Raw genomic sequence first — 22,533 nt, 5'->3', positions numbered from 1 at the left:
GATTCTTTCCAGGACACAATGCAGGCAATTGCATACCCTGACTTCTGTTCCTTGATACTTAACCCTCTGAATGTTAATCCATGTTAATGTGTCTTCCCACCCTTCCCTTTCAGGACATGATTGTGACACATGAAAAGAAAAACATTAATTTTCCAAAAGTGAGGAAGAGACATCCAATGTTAATCCAAAAGTGGACCTGAGTTGACTGCTGCTCCAGACCAGAATCTGGCACCTTTCTTCTGCAGTGTCTCCACCCAAGCTGTCCGGTGTTTTTCACAAAGCAGAAAAGGGACACACAAAATAAGTCTTAGTGAGTCCAAATTAAACAACCTAATAGTTGCTGAGCGCCCTGTCTTTGCTGTGTGGCAAAGCAAACCTGTGCCAAAGCCAAGAAGAAAACTCTAATCTGTCTGAACAGGAATACTTTACTGAACTAATCTTAAAAATAATAACGTACTGGGTCAGAGTTAATATCCATCAGCCTCAAATTCTGAGTGCTGCCAATAACGGGTGCCTAGGGGTAAGCTTAAGAAAATAATAAATGTGTGTGTGTATCTATGTATCTATCTATCTATATATTTCTTCTGTACAGTCTCCTAGCCTCCTGAATGACATACTGAATGTAAAGTGTTTTCTATATATTTAGTAAATCTTAACTGATTTATTTTGCTTGAACTTGTTTTTCCTTGAATGCACGTGAACTTCTGACTCCTATGACACCCTGTGACAAGGAGCTCCCCCATTTAACTGTTCTAATTATGCAGTTTAGCTTAGCTGTCACATGTCAGATAACACATAGATAAACCTGTGATCAGGTAACACAAGCGTTTCAGATAGTTCTATTCTTCCACCACATTTATATTGCCACATACACCAGATTTTTAAAAATCTGTTCATTGGAAGTTACTCCAAATTGTGGCATATTTGGTGAATAGGCTTAAAAAGAGGATAATCCGGAAAGTCTAATCCAAAGGAAGCTCATACACAGTGATCTGGACGGGTGATAGCTTGCAGTTGTGGGCAGCGCTACTCAAGAAGTGTGAAACATGCTTTCATCTATTCAGATTCACCCGCAAGCTTGGCAGTCATTATGACAGATGGTTTGGTGGTCTTATTTTCCAAAAATCCTTTCAGTTCTTACGATATCTTACTTTTGTACCAGCCTCATTTTAGTTTGATTTTCAAGAGATTTAAACTAGAACATTTTTACCTCTTCAGCTGGGCCATTTAAAATACTTGCTGATAGTTCAAATCTGCAGATAATTTACTCTCACAGTATTTCTAAGAACTAATTACCTGTGTGTATAAAATGATGAAATCTCATTATATTTTCTTTAAAAAACTCACCATGCATTTCATTACATTATCCAATTACTGCTGTGCTTGTACAGTATTATGTTACTGCCTGATCACAGGCTATTTACTGTACAGATGTGTTACTTCAATTAAATAAATGCTGCTAGTCATACAGAGCAATGTTTATTCGGAACAAAATTCTCAAGTACTGGTCATTGAACCTGCCTTTAATTTAACCATTGAAGGGTCAATTCAGGAATTAGTTTTGCAGAAAGCTTGGTCTTTCACTTTCTGTAAACTTCTTAGCAGCAGGTATTGCTTAGAGCTTCTTCACATCAAAGCTAACAACTTAAAACTGGATAAAAGATGTTTTCCCTACATTAAACCCCAGAATAATTTGTTTAAAATTATCATTATTATTTTTTTATTTGCAGCAGTGAAATCAGATCAAATAAGAATGAGTTAAAATGTGAAGCAGAGATCTGAACAAAGAAGATGAAAAACAATTGGAAAGGAGAAAAGGAGCAAAGAATCACAAAATAAGTTGGTGAAGGACCCTCATCAAGTCAGTTACAGAGAAGATAGACCTCAGTTCTCTAGAGTCCCAGAGTACTGTTGTACCCTCTTGACCAAGCTAAAAACTTACAATAATCTCATGGGACAAGCTCACCCACTGTTGACTTCCAAGATGATTCTCAATTTTAAAACATCTGAGAAACTGGACAATAATATGTATTTGCAAAGATAAAAATAAGAATTTTTTAAAGGAATTGATTAACATTGAAGAGTGTCACTTTCTCCTTGAAGTCAGATATCTTGGTCTTGCAGCTAGTCGTCTGCTGAAGGAGAAATCCATGATTCCACATATAAGGGTTCAGCTCACATAACTTATTGATGTTAGATATGTTAGTTCTTTAATAGAACAAATCAAATTGGAATTTGAACAATCCCACTTTCAGGAACTTCAACCCACTTCCCTGAGTGCAATTCTGTGTTAAATTAGAAAAGCTATGACAGAAAAAAACCTTTCTGAGCTGTTTGCCACAGCTCCCCACAAAGGAACTGCAACAAAGATCTAAGGATGATGCAGCATTTCTAAAAAGAGAAACTTTCCACTACTCCAGCAGCGTTGGCAACTCCTGAGGCTGTGTGTGAGTGCCATCTGCTGACCCCTGCCGTGGGAAAAAGAAGCAAAACCCAGTGGTCTCCTCACTGTTCTTTGGGTCTGCAAATGCTCCCCACCACATTGAGGGAAAACCTGTTACCCTTCCCCCTAATTTAATGCATTCATAAGGCAGCTGCTTTTCGAGCTATTCCCAGTTATTGTCTTCCCCTAAGACCTCACAATCTTGCACCACTCTATGCTGCAATTGCTTTTTAATGCCTATTCCAACATCCAACCTCTACTTGCTGTCTTGACATGAGTACCTTCCTAGTACTAAGTCATCTTCTTATGCCATATGGAAGAAAATTAGCACAGTGGGACACAAAAATCTATACATCCTTTAAATTTTCCTTATATAATTTATGAATGATGTTACAGCATTAAGTGCATCAACCTGCAGTTGAACTACCTGCTCTGTATGTCCTAGCTTCGCCAGAGGTTGCTCACATGACCTTTGGCTTGTCACTGAAACACCTAGTGACTCAGGTCTCTACCTGTAAAATGAGGACAAGAATATTTTCTCCATTTGCCTGATCTGTGATTGTGAACTTGCCAAGGCAGGTACTACTTCTTTTTATGCATTTCTTACAGAATTTTCCAGAGCATGTTCCCTCTGGAATTTTGAGGAATGCACAGCTGCAGTACATACAAAAATATGGTAACATTAATTTAAAATGCTTTTGAGGACTCAAATAATGCTGGTTTTGGATTTTTGTCTTTAATTTTTTTTTTTTTTTTAAGTCTTCACAGAGGAAATTTCACTCAGAAAGAACAATAGCGACTAAATTGAACTGCAAGACCATTGGGAGAGATTCAACCATTTCAAGCAACTGTATTGATATCTATTTGCATGACCTAGCTACAGTGGTACAGGACAGGTAAATCAGGAAAAACAGAAAAATTGTCTTAACTTACAGAAAAGGTAGCACCCCACTGTGCTCAGAGTCCTTCGTTGTCAGAGAAAATATTGCTCGTTCAGATTACCTTAATTTTTTGATCATCCAAACCCTCTGCTGGAAAAGTTAGAGTCTAAACCAGAGCAGGGATTTGCTAGCCCTGTTCCATAGACAGGAGTTAAAGTCCAGAGAACCAAAAGCACATGTTCAAGACCGCAAATACAGTCATGCTGCCAAGAACAGGAATTGAACTCAGACCTTCCCTGGATTATACTGTGAAGAGACACACACACACTCTGAGTTAGAGGTATTTACATCTCTTGGTCCTCTAATACCATGTGATTGTGTTTGCACAGAGCTGAGCCCAGGTGAACAGTCTGTGCCTCTTGGCTGGGCTCATAGGCTTGGGCATGCTGACACATGAGGTGTATTTATACAGGTTTTAGTTGGCCTGGAATATATGCAGTGAGAGGGCTTTGCCACAGCCCTCAGTGTACAGCACCAGCACCTCCCAACTCTTAAACTCTGGCCACAAGAACAGCTTTTAAGAATTTGCTTCTTTAAGGTAGAAAGTTATATAACACATTTGTTCCTAAAAGCCACAGAACAAAGTGAGAAAGAAAAAAAAATACTAACCCTCCCTCCCACACCACCTCCAAACAGCAAAAAATCCCCACCTGTGTAGCCACCACATTTCCAGCCTTTAAATAAATAACGGCAGCAACGCCAAACTTTCTGTCTCTCCTATGTACGCAGAGAAATATTCTGGCTTTGCCACATGTCCTGTGATTATGGGTCGAACCCCTGTTCACAGGGGTATCGATCTGCTGCTAGCTGAGTCTAACTCATTAGGTATTCCTTCATTGTTTCCTATGCAAATTAAGTTAATGAGAATTAGGAACATAATGGAGCCCATTCACCGTTCTAGTTGGTGGAAAATGGGTTTGACTACCAATTTTCCATTACAGCTGTTTTGTAATTACTCTGGAGCACTCTGCATTCTAATGGAGATCCTGAGTTGATCTGACAGTGCTTAGCCTTTTTTTCTGTCCCTCCCTCCTCTCTCCTATCTTCTCCTTCTTCCCAGAAAAATGTAAGTTTTTTTCCATTACAGCTCTGGAGTTTGAATTCTACTGCAGTTAAAAATTAGAGGAATTTTTCCTGGAATAACTTGTCCTTTTCTTTTTCCCAAAGTCTGACTTAGGGGCTGCTCTGGTTTTAATGCTGGGGTTAGTTTGTCCTGGGAAAAACAAAGGAAAATTAAAGTGAAAGCATCACAGATTTTATTCCTTTTTATCCTGGTTTGTGAAGGAAATGAGCCTTATAATGGTCAAAGAGCACGCACGCTTCTGCCTTTCTGTCTGTCTGTCTCACTTTACAGACAGATTACCTCATTTCAATCAAATTTAGCTGAGGGTTGAAGGTGTCAAGGATATTAAATTACTATGAGCTTCAGAGAAGAGGCATCTGAGTAGCAGAGAAACACTCTATGAGCATGGCTGTTAAAGACAGGCTGCAGCATGAGCCCAGTCTCATTAAACACGAAAGAACCCACACAGGAGCATGCGGTTTTGAACATCTCAGCCACTGGATCTGGGTTTGCACCTTGCCTGACACAGCACAGTCTAGCAACGAGACACAAAGGCAGCGAAAACCAGGCTTTGTTAGTTACGCTGATCACAGAATGAGTTGGTTTTAAGCCATTGAGTCTAATAGTACACTTAAAGCTGCACAAGAAGTTCAAGACTTCAAGCCTTGAAAACTACTTTAAGTTATTTCTATACAGAACTCAAATTATTAATCATGTTAATTGCAACAGTGCCTACGGGCCAATCAAATGAGGGGCTCCACGGTGCAATTAAGCACTGAATAAACACCAAATAGTAGCTGGTCCTGGCCCTGGAGAGCTTTTTGATCTTATCAGGCAAGTTGCATATAAGGATGAGGAGAATCAGATATGGCAGTGGTGGTGTTCCCATCAAAGTTTTATCTATCTCATCTGTGCTGAGAGTGTAGATAGCTACCCTCAGGTCCTTCCCTTCATTATACAGGGCATTAGTATGCTGGAAACATTCTACATATTGGATGGTGAAGTTCCTTTTACTTTTCTACTTCAAAAGAGAATGGGTGTGGCATGATCCTGAAATAAAATGAATATAATTCTGAAGGATGATTTAGTAAGCTGCCTTCCTATAGTTCTTCCAACAAGAAATGAAAGTTACTAACACCAAAAATATTTTTACCATTAATAATAAACACAATTTATCTGGCCAAAGACTGTGAGAGACCTTGGTATGGCCTGACACACTGTTGTGCTCAGAACACAGTTCTTATGAATTGGCTTTTTGGGCTTCACCTCAACTCCAGGGCTCTCTTAGACACCAATAAGGTAACTCAAAAGATTAACGGCTGCTGATTCAGGGTCCACCAGCCACTTAGCAAAGAACAAGACGAGATTTTTTTAAGTGTTTACCATTCCTCGCTCCTCTTGAAAAACTGGACACATCCAAACCCACAAGGTTTCATTTCTGGCTCCAGTTAGTGCAAGATGCATAGCAGACTTGTTTGTAGCAAACAGAAAAATTCCCTACTTTTCTTAAAGAGAGAAGGATGAGATGGAGGGTCAAGAAAGGCCAACGGCCACGTGAAAGGAGGCAACAAAAGTACGGTTGGGTACATCTATACAAGCCCAAATGTACACAAGGTACCTTATAATATTTGGATTATGAGGGAGTGTAAATTGAAATGCACACACCAAAAGGTCAAATTCATGTAAAATTTAAAGGCTATTTTTATTATTTGACATGGAACAAATTGTAACTTTATATTGCCTTTAGATGCAATTTTGTTCAATAAAATTAGATTAAGCTAAAATAAAACACGCCCTTTAAAGTGTTAAGATGAAATATTAGAACTTATTATGGGCAGAAAGAGATTCTGATTTCTCTAATAAATACCGAGGAAAATATTTGGTGGAAAGTACAGCCAACTAATTTGCATTAATACGAATGAGAACTATTAAGTTTAACTGATTAGCATATTCATATGTACTGTAGGCACTACATATTCAAAATAGACTCTGATTGCTAACCTAAAGTACTACATCTAAAAGCAGAACCTTTGAAAATCATAATGCACCATTCATTATATTTGGAACATGATGCAAAAGGAAGGATCTTACAAAGAGAATGTGGAGGGAATCACCTTTTTTTTTTCCCTCTTTTTTTTTTTTTCTAATTCACAAAAAACCTCAGAGTTTAAAGGACTTTAAAAATGTCAAAAAGAAATATAAATGAGGTAATGATGACTGTTTTGGGAATGTTTCACTTTAAATGGAAAAACAAAATGAAAAAGAACATTGCCAAATGAAAAGAAGAACTCAAATACAATAGAGACATGGTCTCTTATCAATATAGCATCTGGACATTAAGGGATTTTATCCTGATAACACTTTAAGATTGTGGGAAAATTATTGTCTTTGTTTTCACATCAGAAGCAGGATAAATAAAATGGCTGTCTAAAACCACAGAGGAAGATTTGAGCTCAGATAGAATTCAAATATGTATAGGTATTTTCTTTTTTTTTACATCTTCAATTTACATATTATTTGATATTTCCGTCTGACTAGACATTTAGTTCTCTTAATCATAGCATGCATCACCCAGTCTAACAAACCACTGTGGCACATTATTTCAACTCTCTAAACTAGCAGGACTGTCTGAATAGTTGCACTGACTTCACTAAAACTAGTTATGTTTAATGGTCTCACACAAGCTAAATAGTTTGATGTATCATGGTATAAAATATTGACATTTTCAATCCATCAGTTACCCCCCTAATTTGATGTTTGGTAAATATAGTATAGAAAAAAAGTCTTTTAACTCTTTGGATATTTTATCTTACATGGTTTCTATTTATCTTGTTGTTTGACTTTCTTCTTTTCTTCCAGGTGTTGGAGAATTTAAAGATCCCTCCATCCTTCCCTAGTCATGAACAAATAGAGGGATGAAGTCACTGCTGTGATCTATCCAGACCCTTAAGGAAAGAAACAGGGGAAAATTTACTTTTTTTCCTTTCTTTTCTTTCTTCTTTCTTCTTTCTTCTTTCTTCCTTCTTCTTTCCTGTAATCACACTTAATGCCGGTTTTGAGTTCAGGTGGCTATTTAAAAACAGCCATTCAAAGTCCTTGAAACACATGAGATACTGAAACTATATTCTCTGCTTTAAGTTTTCCTGGGAAAGAATTGCATAACTCTGCTGGAATTTCATTAATGACAGTATTATACAAATTAATAAGACTCCTTAAGTGCCATGATAGACCTTTCTAATTAAGCATGTAGAATTTAAGAATAGGAAGGTACATTCAATAATGATATTGTCATAGTGGCATACCACTCACAAACTGGAATTTCAGATCTGATTATGCTGATGATATCCTAGCACTGTTTTGGAAATATAATTTTAATAGGAGCTTAGGAGCATTTTTCCTTATTTTTTAATTATTATTTTATAAGGCAAACATTTTGGCATTCAATGCCCCATCATCACCGTTTTTCTTTTTTTTGGTTGGTTTGTTTTGGTTTTTTGTTTGTTAGTTTGTTTTTGCTGTGGTTTTGTTGTTGTGGTGGTTTTGTTGTTGTTGTTGTTGTCGTTGTTGTTGTTGTTGTTGTTGTTGTTGTTGTTGGAGGGGGTGGTTTTTTTATGAACAAGGAAGGTGAAACAATTTTCACAAGGCTAATATGGATGCATTCTGCCACTGAGATGAGATTCACCATCAGAGATTTAACCCTCAGGTTTGTATTTTCACCTCCTCCTTTACAGTAGTTATATTCAAATCTGGCAGTTTCTAGCTGAAAGATTAGACCTCCAGCTGTCATAGCAAATTTAACTCTAATAGGATCTTAGGCAAAAATAACAACAGCAACAGCAACAAATTGTCGACTAGTGAATTTTCATGGTTCTACTTCTCTGCCCAACATTTCTGGAAAATGTTTAAATTGCAGATATAGAATGTGAGATTGAACCACTGAAAAATGCTTCAGAGAAGTCCTTCTTGGGAAAATCCTATGCCAGATAAGGGAATAAGAGAGCACTGTAACAGAATTTAAATGGAAACCATAACACCAAGAAGTGTCCAACACAGCAGTTGATGCTAAACCACGCAACAGAAAGGGGAAAAAAATCCACTGGCAAAAGTATATTAGACTGGATGTAGCTTAAAACCTCCAGAGATGCATATTAAAACCAAAATAGATCAAACGAAAGGGATGAGTGTATACTGTTCCTATTTTCATAACGTTTGTATACATCATTCTCAGATCGACTCATCTTCACAACATCTCACAGGTGTTATCGTCCTTATTTTGCATACACTGAAGCACAGAAAAACATCTTGTATTCAGGCCTCCAGGCTTAAACAATGCCTTCCTTTCAGCAGAATTAAAGATAGCATTACCAGCATAGATTTATCTAAAGGGAAAGGTCCAAACCCTGGAAACCAGAGGCTAAGTATTTGGTAAGATACATTTTGCTTTAAAGACCTCAATGGGAGTTGTAGGCATGCGGCATCTTTGAGGATTTAACCTATCACTTTAAAAACAGGCAGCATGAAGCTTATTTTCTCCTGTCCTCACTCACCCAGACTGTGCTTATTTAAGAAAGCTATATTCAGAGCAAAAGATAGTCTTAGACTTCATACTCAAAGTGTAACTTGAATTCCTGAGCTAATTGAATTAGATGAATGGTTTTCCTCTGGACCTTACTGGGATCAAAACTTGTCATTTTCCATTTCCATTAATGAGATACCATAGATATACACTGGCAGCAGTCCTGGCAAGAATGAAAGTGGAAAGAAGAGCAAATGGTCAGACTATCCTTTTTAAACTTAAACTCTGAAGGCTGTTAGGGACCTTTTCTTTCCCTGCCTTACTACTGCAGATTTTCTTGCTCCTTTCTCTAAATAATCCACCATTCATCAGAGAAGGAAGAGTCCAGATGAAGAAACACAGCTCTATAATGGAATCCTTTACAAAAACCCCTAAACTTCCTGTTTTCCAATTCTTTCTTGTACAGAATAAGACAGACCTAGATGTGACCATATTTAGCAACGCTGAACCTAGAATTCCTCATTAATTAGTAGCACTTCCCCAGCACCGCAGAAAGTTTCCCAGGAGAAACTAAAAAGAGCTAAAGCTTCAGATCAAAGCAAAAAAATCCCCATTTTTGTAAGGGGGGAAAAAAAAACCCAAACCAAAACCAAACCAAACCAAACAAAAAACTAAACAAAACAAAAACAAAACAAAACAAGCAAAGAAACAAACAAAACCAAAAACCCCAAGGCATTTGGAAATATAACTTTAATGGAGGCCCTAGGAAGAAAACAGCTGGTTTTTGGTATTTTCATTTTCTGTTTTTCAGAGGTTTTTAAAGGGAAAATAAATCATAACAGAGGATTTGGAGAAATTATTTGTAACACAAAATTTCATATTGCAGCAGATATGATGTCAGTGGACAAAATCCCATTGATTCTTCAAGAGGGAAGCTCTCTAAACTGAACTCATTGGAATACTGCAGTGATTAAAACCAGCATGGCCAGGCTGAGTTATGATGGGGTTTATCTTCCAACGATTTGTCTGTGGAAAAGGCAGAGTGAGGTTATGTACTATTTCCAATAAGATCTTATTGCTGTGTTCTACAAGCATTGCTGGAAAAGGATGACAATGTATTTCAACTATTTTTAAAGATTCGACTTCCTTTCTCTGTGTGAACTGGAGAACGCAAAGAACTCCCCTGACCACCATTAATAATAATATCCTCTCCTCTTCCAAGTTGAGTAAATATTTCCCCTACCATATCCTTCATGAGTAGTATCACCTTGTGACTAGAAATGGCAGGCTGGAGCTTCTTTGGGAATCAGGCTTGCACTTCAATATAGTCACTACCAACTATGTCCATCATTGTTCCTTTACGGGGAACCATATTTAGGACATAAGAGAGAGACAGTATTCGCCGTCTCTCTCACCCGTTGTTAGATATTCACCCATACAAGGTCTTTTGCCAGTGGGGTAACCTGGTTCTTCTAGAGTTTTTATTTTTCTGCAGCCAGAGGTTTTCAAATAAATCTCTAGCATTGATTTGTTTATATAACACCCTTATGCGATTACAATATTTGGATTTTGGACTGAAATGAGTAAACCCCCTTAAAAAAATATTAGAGGCAAAATTAAGAATAGGACTGTAAAGCCACAGTCTGTAGCTACAGGGCAGTTTAGTTCCTCTCTTTTAGATTAAGGCTTATTCCCTGTCACATTCAAGAGTACAAGAACATATTAAATTAAGCCACCAAAAAGTAATGTATATTGGTATTGTGTAGTCCTCTGTGTGTAGAAGTCCAATGAAAGCTGAGAACCAAACTCTCTCTAAGTCCATGAGATTCATGACTTTGAGAAACAGCATGTAAAATACATCATATAATGTCCTCTGAGGAAACATTTAAGTGCTCAACTCTATTTTCTGCCTAGGGCTCCTTGGAAGCATTAAATAACATTCCTTCAGTTTTGGGGAATTTAAAGAACTTCCAGTTTTTCACTTTCTAAAACCCAGCAAGACAGATGTACCATACAGTTGTTTCATAATGGTATCCAATTCTTCTAGTCCTTTGGCAAGAAAATTCCTTCCTCTCAAAACAGTATTAACTACAATTTCTCCTATCCAGAAGTTGCACTGCTTATAATCAGTCAGCTCTCCAATACAAGTGAGAGTTGGTTTTACTATATTCAGTCTGAACTTATTTCTAAGTCACACAGGCAAGAGAAGTTTAGGCAAAACAGAAAGAAAAATGTTCTAATTCACCAGGAGATTGTCACTTATTTGTGGGTGTTGTCAGCAGTTATAAGTGTAAGTGCATCAGCATAACTGCAGAAATATTGATTCACTTTATATGTCTGTGGTACTTAAAAACGGAAGACATACAGCATAAACTAGGCCAGATCATCTGTTAGGGGAATCTGTCATAAACATATGGAAGAAAACAGAACTACCCTTGTTTACATCAGCAAAAGGACTGGGTTATGATAAATACAGAGAAAAAGCTGAAAAAAAAATTCAAATATTTGCATCTATTTACATACATATACATGTACACCTAGGCACTGCTTATTGAGTTTATAAAGTGAAGCACTCAGGCATTAGTAAACACTGAAAACAAGGTTGCAGTGCTATTTGCCTTTTCTCTCATTGTGGCTGTTGATTATGAAGCCACTTTTAATTACATGAAGACATGTTGTTCACTCCATGGGTGTCCTGCCTCATTCAACACTCAGGTTGAATAGACCTAATTTTGTACATAATGATCCTGTACGTGCCTTCCCACTGTTGATTACCAACCATGGGATTCACCTCGCCTCCTTAAGGAGATCCCACAAGTAGAAGTTTATATCTAAGCTAGCTGGTGTCCCTCTAAACAGGGGAAGAAAGAGGCATTTTAAGAGCTGACCCATTTTAAATGTGTGTTTTAGAGTGAAATGAATCACCCCCTAAGAAGAAGCACTTCTCTCCCTTGACTATAAAGAGACTCTGACTAGTTCAGATAGAGCCCTCCGCACTCTTGATGCATCCCAATGCATGTGACCCCAGCTGTTACCGAGCACTTAGTCTTTAAAACCTGTTTCAAACAAAGAGATATTATGATCCCTATGGATAATCTGGTGGTCCTTGTAACACCACCTGAGTGACTCCTCTAACACATTCTCACTGTAGGCAAGAGGGTTCAAATAACCCAGCTTCCAGCGCCAGTGTTTGCTAGCAGAGCTATTGAGCCCATCTAACCTCACACCATCGGTAATCAATGGAAGGAGAAAGTCCTCTCCAGAGAATGATTCAACACCAGCTCACGAGAGAGGGTATGGGGATGTATTCTGTGCTTAAAGTTGAGTGAACTGAATAACTCACTCATCCAGGACTTCCTTTTTTTAGACTACTTCACATAACATTTTACATGCTGAGTGCACAGTCCCTCTTTCCTCTCATTACTGCTGTGACCCAGCACACAACTTCACAAATCAGACCCCGGGGCCTGAAGTCAGGCACCAGAAAATGAGGAAGAAGTCGTTAGTGACCACACCTGAGAAATTCAGATCTTCTTTTGTAGCACACACAGGGTACAACCTTTATCTCCAAAACAGGTCAGTGTCTTGTCTTTTAACTCAGTAGGTCCTTTTGCAACAGATGAGGTGGAATTTTTTTATTTTAATTTTACAATCCTGTCTAACCACCAGACTTGATCAAAATCAAGCCTCTGACCGAAGAGAAATTCTCTCTTTTGGCCTTGTTATGACATCCATGCAGACTTCATAAGCTAAAAAGGCCTGATAAAAATAAATGAAACTGCCAACTTCTCTTCTTAATCTGTCAGATTTGGCATAAGCGTATCTGTGGCCCCTGGAATTCTGTCTACCTATTGGTTTCCTCTTTTGCCTGTAGGCTCAGACTGTCCCATCCAGAAGCTTAAAGTTGTGGCTGAGCAAATGTCTGAGAAGAATAGTCCCGAGCTGAATCCAGCACAAACTCAGACAAAAGTCAAAACGACAGTTGTATTCCCTGTGTCCTTGCAGCTCTATTTTTTTATGTTTTCTTTTGTTTCTTTGGTTCTCTTTTTTTGGTGTGTGTGTGGCCCTGTGTTCTGTTTCCTCTGCATTTCTGCTGTATCTTCTTGCAACTCGTATTCTCTATTATTTGTTTCCATTGCTTTCTTCAGTGACGCCAAAGCTTTAGTGATCTTAATTTGACCCATTCCTGGTCCCAGTCCTTGCACAGGGATGTCATGCCCTATCAGTTCTAACTCCCTCTTCACTTGGTATTCAAAATGTGGTGCAGGTTTATCCCATCCATTCTGTTTGCCACAACACATCACCCACTTCTGGGTCTAGTTCTCTTTGAAATCAACCAGAGGTTATTCTCATTTTTACAGTGCTTGAAAACAGCCACAAAGTCACTAAGAGGCAAAGACAGAGGATTTCCGTGGTTGGATCACATATCCAAACCTAATTTCAGCTAGGTTCAGACAACAAAACTTTGATTGCATCTAAGGTTTGGACTAGACCATGACAAATGGAAAAAAAAATTAAAAAATATTAAGGTATTTAGGAACCAGAAGTTCTATTCCCATGTAGCCCATACAAACTGACATTTTCAAAAGCATGTGAATTTGCTACATTGGGGAAGTTTTTGGTGTCCAGCAGAAGGTACCTCACTGTTAAGAGGATATTTTGTCCATATTTTTACCAAAGCATGGAGGCATTTAATCTTTTCCAAAACAGATCAACTTACCTTTCCAGGAAAATAAAACAAAAGCAAACCAAAACCAAACCACACAAAAAACCAAAACATCAAACAAAACAAACAAACAAACAACACCAAAACAAAACAAAACACATGGTATTTACTAGTGTATTTGGACAAAATGGCACAAACTGGTAGATTGAAGTTGGATTGATCTAGAAATTAAAAATTATTATATATTTGCCACTCGTTCACTGGAAAGTGAAAGAGGAAAGCTTACTATCTATGTATATGGGTTGTTTCTTCAAAGCTGCTGTTTTTTGTCCAGAGGTGTCAGACTTTCCGGCTGATGAGTAGTTTTAAACAGACCAAAACTATCTTGATTGTAAAACCTGAAGTTTTGATCTGAGTCAGGTGGGAGATGGGAGAGTTATTATAATATTAATTATCTCTTCGATAAATATTCTTGGAAAGCTTTGGAAATAAAACAACTTTTCACTATTTGTAAAATCAGACAAGTTGATGGGTTTTTTTAACCTCCGTTCTCATACACTAGCATTGTTCTGTGACATTTACTAGGATTTCCCATTGTGCAGAAGGCATTATGTAGCCCTCATCATGTCAAGTGACTGCTTCTTTTGCTCCATGGTGAAGACACATTCTGTCTTGGGTTAGATGGTACCCTTGGTATTGGAAACAATAATAATTAGCACACCTCCCTCCTCCTCACAAGTATCTCTGGCTGGGGTGCTGAATGGCTTGAAGAGCATAGTGACACAACTGTACAGCATTCTTTGGGTCATGTGCAACCTGATGCTTTTCTGTTTGCAAGTATTTTTTTTAGAGACAGGTTGATAGGAAAAGGTCCCTGATGTGGCAGGAGGACAAGGAGAAGGAACCAGCAGAAGAAGAGATTGAGCAGTACTGCTGCAGCTCTGATACCAAGTGGGAATCAAGGAAAAGGAAGCTTTCCAGGAGAGAGACATGAAGCATAGAGGAAGAAGGGGACATGGAGAATGGTTTGAACTCTCACCTCCCATGCAGGAAACATGGATTTCACTGACCTAGGAAACCTGTAAGAAAAAATTCAGCCTACACTAAGCAGTGATTTACAAGGACAGCAGGAAACAGGTAGAGACACTTCAATGACGCATAGGTTCAACCTCATCACTGACTTGAATTTATATAGTTATGACTTCAGATTATACTTGCATGTTCTCCCTTCCAGCATAAAGACAGGACATTTTCTTAGTGGAACGGGAAATATGCATCATAAAATATGTTCATAAAATGAGAGAACAAGCACTTTTCTTTTTTTTTTTTTTTTTTTTTTTACCAGTTGCGTAGTAATAGGCAAAGACCAACCCAGAGCAAAGTAGTAAACATTTGAGGAACCTTGAAAAAGATGTCCAAGCATTCCATGCCTTTCAATTTTCCCTACTATCTCTTTACTGATGCCAAGAACAAGAATGTTGTCTAAAGCAGGGATGGTGATTAAATAAGCGATTTTCACCTTACAGTGCACTTCATAGACTTTAATTATCATGAATGGCTTTCAGAAGTGAATGGTTATCTTAGGAGACTTTATTCACCCCTTGGTTGTTGGTTAAAGCCCTACTCCATTTGTTATGATGTCTGTGGCACAAATACAAAAGAGCAGAGTAAAACAAAAGATTTCTAATGAAAACTTTCCTGATCTGAAATAATTAATCTACCAAAAAATAATATTTGTTGTGGGGTTCTGAGGACCTTTGTTTAGTATAAAAAACCCTCTTTTCCCATCTATTTTACCACCATTTACAAATTTAGTTTTTTTCTTCCACTTTAAAACAAAATTTTTTTTGAGACATTTGGGAATTCGCTGGGATTTTATCCCTTTGGTTAATTCTACAGTCAATGGTGTGTCTGATCATTTAAGAGCCTACAGTGTAAGAAACTAATTATTGCTTGGAGTAATTGGATGTTACATCCCGATATGGACTAATGCATTTGGATCTCTTCAGCAAAATGAGTTTAGTGTTACCAAGCATTTCTCATGATCTTGTATGTAGCACAGGAAACAAAGAAGACGAAGGGACCAACTGAGTCACTGAGTCTTTCTGTCTACCACTGTTGAAATACACATGACTAATGCAACCCTTTACATCCAACGGGTTTCCTTTTAAATCTGTTTGGCTTCTTGACCTTCCTGCTCTGGTTGAATAATATTTACATAAATAGATATATACATAAATGGACTGACAGAGAGTTGAAAATACTCTGGAATGTGTTTTGATTTCCTTTGCTGATAGTCTATTGAATATACCTGATGCATTCTATGTGTTCATGACTTTTCTATTTGTTTCATACTAGTACTCATTTTTACTGATCACCATCCTGCCTTCTGTAATGTCAAGCTGTAATGAAAAATCTTCCACCAAGAAAAGTGTACTTTGATATTTCTTATAGCTTATATATATATATATATATATATATATATATATTCTTTTTTTTTTCCTGGATCTGCACCTGTTGCTTTTTGGTGAGGTTTCAAATGCACAACACATGGTCGTGGCTCAGGATGTAGTAACTGGTTTTGTTTGGTTGGTTTTGGTTTTCTTTGTTTGTTTTGGTGGTGGTGGTTTGTGTTCTTCGTTTCACTGGATTTTTTTCCTTAACTATTTTATTCAGAATTGCCATAATTGTGTAGAACATTAACTAAGGATTTTCATAGTGTCGTTATTATCTGACTAATAGGGAACTGACAACTGGTCAAGTTACTGTACTAGTGAAAAATGTAACTGTGAATATTAGTCAGCTATTTTGTTGCCCAAATAATTGTCAAGTGTGACGATATTGACCAGAACAATTTATCTGCTTAAGAAAGGTGGAGCGTTTAAAAGGTATCAGTGACTTTGCAGTGCATGTGTCAAAAGAGCTTATCTGAAACAGAAGCTCCTTATAAATTTAAAGACTTTTTAGAGAGTGTTTTCTAAGTGCATTTTTTGTTTTGGTTTTCTTATTCATCTTTGCTTTTCCTTTTTTTTTTTCCTATGTTTTTATTGTTTGAATATAAAGGACAAAAGGACCCTGGAGGGCAGACTTCAAAGTGGTGTTTTCTCACCTTCATACACAATGCTCTGTAGTGGAGGAAAACTGAGTGCAGCTTTCTGGGGAGGAGGGGAAGAAGACTTCTAAATGGGTTTTCATCAATATTTCTACATTATTTCTACCCGGGGGAAAAAAAAAAAATTGATTCAAATGTCTGCTAATTGACACAAGAAATTGGGCATTAATATAAGATAATTATGGAAAAAAAAATAATAATTGTGTAAGAAACATAAAAAAGAAATACCTCACTGGGAAATTTCCTTTTTAAAAGGGACAACTGCATGAAAACAGATTGCAAGTGCCTGTGCTTCTAGAGGGAAAGAATCTCAAGCAGAAACAAGAAACAAAACCTTTCCCGAGTGTCACCCTTAGTAATAATCCTAGAAGCTGTGAAAAATGGCAGTGATCTGAAAGGTCTGATCCTCTTGTCCTGCACTGGTGTGAATCAGGGCTATGGATTCCAGCGGATTTATCTGCGGGCAAACCTGCTGTTCAGCCAGAATAAGGCATTTGTCTTAGAAGACATGTTTACCACAGGTTATTGGATGTTGTACATGAATTACTGGATGAAATTCCACTGGCTGTACTCTGCAAATTGATTGCTAACTGCAGCAATTTTGGTTTGTTTCTCATTATTTTTTTTTTTCCTTAAATACCTACTTTTTGAAGGTATGTCTTTTGGAGAATTTCTGATTTTATATCTGTCTTTTCTTAAGTAATCTGTAGTCTCTGTGGCTGAAAAATTAAGTTTATGGACATGACATAAGAAGAATCCTGAAAAAAAAACCCAACAAAATCAAACAGAGAGAACCAGGGAAGTGTTTGTTAGCACACCCTCAGAATTTTCAACATGTTTCATGATTTGTTAGAAGAAACGGCTGAGTTTTGTTATTCATATTCCTGACTCTGGGAGCAGCATGTGTAAGCACAACAACATCTAATGACCTCAAAATCTCTACACATAAAACATACCTTTACAAATAAACATTGCAAAATAATGTCAATAACAATGACAATGAATGCCTGGGTGAAAAAGTTTGTCTTACTCACACTCTGCCTGTTCAATGAAAAGAGGAAGAATAACAGGCTCAGTGGTGTCAGTCTAGTACCTTTTTTTCTTTTTTTTACTAGCACTAATTAACTTTGAACACAGAGGAAAAATGTTTTAAGTAAAAAAAAAGAAAAAAGAAAAAAAAGCTTAGGGAAGCCTGCCTAGATGTGATTAACTTTCTTTGGTAATTAAATTGCTAAGAAGTGACCTAAAGTGCAGTTAGCTAGGCATATACTTAATTACTATATGATAAATAAATATCCTGACTCAGAATCTGACTTCTTGGTAGAGGAATAGCAGACCTGGGTAGACAAAGTGGTTGAAATAATGAAGGAAAAGGGAGAGTGTGTCTTGGCTCCTTTTGCTCTAACACTCTTTGCATTTCAATAGAAGAATCTGAGATTTGAACTTCACTATTCGTTGCTAAATTCTCATCACCACAGCATCTCCCTGCTAGTCAAGGGGAGTTAACTGAGTGGAGGCAGTATGATACTCATCAGTGTGGGTTTGTATCTCTTCTCAGCGAAGCTGTGACAGGGGAGAACCACTTATTTTCTTTTCTCACTGGGTTCTTCCCTGCGGCTGATAGAAAGTAAAGGGGCTGTCTTCTTACACATCCTTCAGGATGACACACACCTCCAGACACCAGGATAGAATATGTTTCCATCACAATTGTTACATACTAGGGCTGCAGATTATCTGTAACCAAACACCACGGCATTCAGAGAAGAACTGTACTTGTGAGACTCAGTCCTGCCCTATGCACTGAGAACAAGCTAGGCTTGGTGTCCTCCAATGTAGTTCTGAAGAACAAGATGTGTTTGCTCCAAGGACACCAGGGTAATACACATTGTGATTAAGAGTGAAACAATTTGCTTTACATGGAGAAAAAAAAAAAAAAGCTGACAAGGCCCACAGAATTTTTACAAATATTATTATTGACTTTCAGAAAAGAAAATGAACTTTTGTATATGTAATTCTTTGCTTTATTTCTCTCCACTCAAATTGGAACAGTAAAATTTCGAAATGTGTCATCTTTCAGAAACAGAACTCAGTCCCACTTCCTATCGCAAATACAATTGCTAAAGTGCTGGAAAAATTCTCATTCTTTAAATCGGAGCAGTTCTTTCACCAGTACAATTCTAACATGATCTTGGCAGTTAAAAGGATGCTTGCTCTAGTTTTCTTGCTTTGTTGATTGAAGAAATGTTTGAAGGAATGCATCTGCTTGAGCCTCGCAAGACTGAATTAGAAGTTGTCTCCACATTTTGAATGAGGATTTGAAGAAGGTAAAAAGCAATGTGAGTTCACTCTTGTTTGCAATTATACTGCTGATAATGAAGAAGAGAACAGAATAGACTCTGCAAAGTAGTTATAATCAGGTCTTGTAATTAAAATTGTCAACAAATTGACAAAGACTCTTAGTGACTTGTACTAAAACTGCCAGGAAACTGGAGTTGGGAGCATCTGCGCATACACTAAGGCCACTGGCTGAAGTATTGCTTTGTTTCAAGACGACCTTTTCCTTAGGAAATTTCCCATATACAGGGTCAAGCTGGAGGCCCTGTTAGCCTAAAGCATTAAGTCTATTTCAGGCCAACTGCATCTTTTTTATGAAAGTATGTAAGTCAGGTGAGCACAGAGTGATGCTTTGGCTCTTTGCTTCCCCTGGCCATACACAGTATCAACACTCACTTGATGAAGACTTTGTGTACATTTCCAAGCATCTTAAGCTTCAGGATATTTTTAGACCTACAAGGGAAGTGCACTTTTTCTGAGCTGAAATACCCACGTGTATGGTTGTATGCATATCTAAGCACCTCCATATCTCAGTCTACCCATGCAAAGCTTGTTATATACATGATTTGCTTTAGCAAACAGAAGAGCTGATGTGTAACACTAGCATTGTGCATGTATAAGATGGTAGCAATGGTAGTGGAAGGGATCTCAAAGACTTCTAGAGGCTCTGTAAAATAGTTCAATTAAATTAAAACAAACAAACTATGGCGATCTATTTGTATCAAGGGTCCAACCCAGGGAAACAATGGAATTGATACATTTCACAAGGAATTGGACTGGCTTTGGTTAGTATTCAAGGCCAGGCTATGGATGACTACAAAGGATATTTGATTGCAGGGCTGCAGCTCTTCTGAACCAGGTTATCTCTTCTTAGTATAATTCTATTTTTTTTTCCTTCTATCGTCACATCAAAAGTTCAAGGAAAATCATTAGCAGCAGTTTCACAACCTTTAAAAGTTATCACCCCTTTTATTCCATTATAGAGGAAAACACACTGCATAACTCTCAGCCTTTCATCCTCAAGTATTTGCCACTGAAAAACAAGTTCGAAAGCAACTTAAGCATACAACACATCATATATTTATAAGCCAGAAGAAGACATCAAACAACCTAGGCTTGAGGGAAGGCTGGAAATAGCCCACATCTATTTCTATAGGTAGACCCTTTTGCATATGGCACATAACCTCTGAATCAAAAAGATTATAGCATGAGATATGAAATAACTCCTTGCTTTTGAATAGGACAAGTGCAACGTGATGTGATTAAAAGGATGATTTTAATATTCTATGTCCCAAAACATTAATAGGCTGGCATTACAAATGCTCCCCAATAACTGGTTTTGACATCAGGACTATTAAATGTTAATCAAGGAAGAGGAATCACTAGATAAACATTAAGCTATAGTGATCATTGAGTGTTAGTAATCACAGGAAGGAACAATGTGTTCTCACATGTGGCTAGAGCTGGAATCTTGGGATCTGCAGCATATTTCTTTATCATCATTACTACTTCTCTGTCTTTCTAACTGGCTTACCTCACTGGGCATTCTGAGAGCTTTTTCTTTTAATTTTGGTTAAGGGAAATGGAAGAGAGAATTTGCTTTTCTGATTCAAATTTAGTTTGTTTTAGAGCAAAATAAAAACATTACTAGTAAGATCTTTGACGCTTAGAAGTTTGTAATTATTTCTTGACAAATTTTTTAACACCTTCTTTAAATGCATCATGTATTAGTCCTGCTAGAAGTAAAGAACAAAGAGTGATAGAAGAATGAGCTGAATAAGGACATTTTACTATTTTTTCATGTTATCATCTGTGAAACTCAAACTGAACTTGAAATAAGTGTTTTCAAAGTTCGAGTTCACCAAAATCTGTGTTGTTTAAGAAAAAATAGTTTCCATGTACCTAGCAAAAATACATTATGTTTCTTCAGGACTATAGGTAGACAATTCAGAAAGCTGAAGAAAACCAAATCACAACAAAACAAAACAGAAACAGCAACAACAACAACAACAAAAATTGGGATGGTTCCTCCTGAAAAGAGACCAAAGATGGACTTTACAGCAGAGTTTTCCTTTCTCCTGCACTGGTGGAGGCTTATCAAGGCTTAACCATTTTGCAGCCTATGAGAGAACAGCCACATAGTTCCTCTAAAATACTCTGATTGAACATTTTTATCAGTTTGGATTCACCTGAGAGGCATTGCAGTCCTGCTCTACTTCCTTCTCCTTTCTACACCACTGACACATCCCTCAGCCTAGGGAGGCTTTATGTCAGTTGGGGATCTCTCCCTGATGATGAAATCCTTAGTGAACAGTTTAAAGCAACTGGAGATTTCCTTTAAAATGCCAGAGTATTTGGAAAGTGGAGGTTAATCATGACTGTCTTAAATTTTGCTTGGAAAAATTAACTTATTTTCTTGGGCTTTAGGGACAGAGCAAATAGGACAAGGAATGGACTTTCTTCCAAACATGAAGTGTGCTTTTCATGCTGTTTTGTTTTTAGATTCTTTTTGACAATGAAATTAGAATCCCTTCTTTGGTTGGTCATTTTGTGTGTGTTTTTCAAAGCCTGTCAGTAGGTGTCAAGACCCATAGGACAGGTGCATTCTAATGATGCGCCATCAGATATACAGATAAAGGTACATATTTCTAGTTTTTACGTTTCCCTACACTTTGAGCTGCATAGCTTACAGTGTCATGGTGAGAGGTATTGATTTGTCACCCGGTTCTCCCAGACAAAGGCTTGAGTCATAACATAGATTCAACAAAACCAAAAATACTTATTTGGTGTTTCAGAGTACATAACTGCACAACATAAGCCCAAGTATTTTAAGATATGTAATAGGAACCTATTACAGCAAAGAGGAAGCCAAGTCTTCCATGCACCACTCCCACTTCATTTTTCAGTGCTGTCTATTCCTCACAGCCACAGTCTTGGAGTTTAAGTCTGTCTCTTATTTAAAGCATCTGACTCAGGTCGTGTACCTGAGTCCTCTGAGGCTACACTCTAGGTAAGAACCATATCCATGTTTAGGCACAAGGGAAAAGTTATCTTGATTCAGTCAATGCCATGAACACAGGGAACTGATGACTTGGCATTCAAGTGCCGAGTCATCAATCATAAAGAATCAATCTTCACTCCCTGAGGAGCTGGCCCCAGGCAAACATAATTCTCTCTCACTGCCACAGACCTGATAGCTCTTGTCCCATTTATAGGGAGTGTATTTGTTCTTATTTCAACATTGATTCACTTGGCATTCAGGAGTATTTTCTAGATTCCCAGAAAATCTCACCTAATTCATCCTCTCTAAATGGAGTGGTGATGCTTGTGTATTAGAGTATCCTAATACTTGTTTTCCCAGTAGTATATTACACTCTAAGAGCTGAATGGAAAACAAGATCCTGTCGGTTCCCATATTGCCTTTCGTGCATGTGATTTGAAAAGGGGGAATGGTCAAC

This window comes from Caloenas nicobarica, chromosome Z, assembly GCF_036013445.1.
Source record: "Caloenas nicobarica isolate bCalNic1 chromosome Z, bCalNic1.hap1, whole genome shotgun sequence".
Taxonomy (NCBI): domain Eukaryota; kingdom Metazoa; phylum Chordata; class Aves; order Columbiformes; family Columbidae; genus Caloenas; species Caloenas nicobarica.
This window is presented reverse-complemented; position numbering follows the sequence as displayed.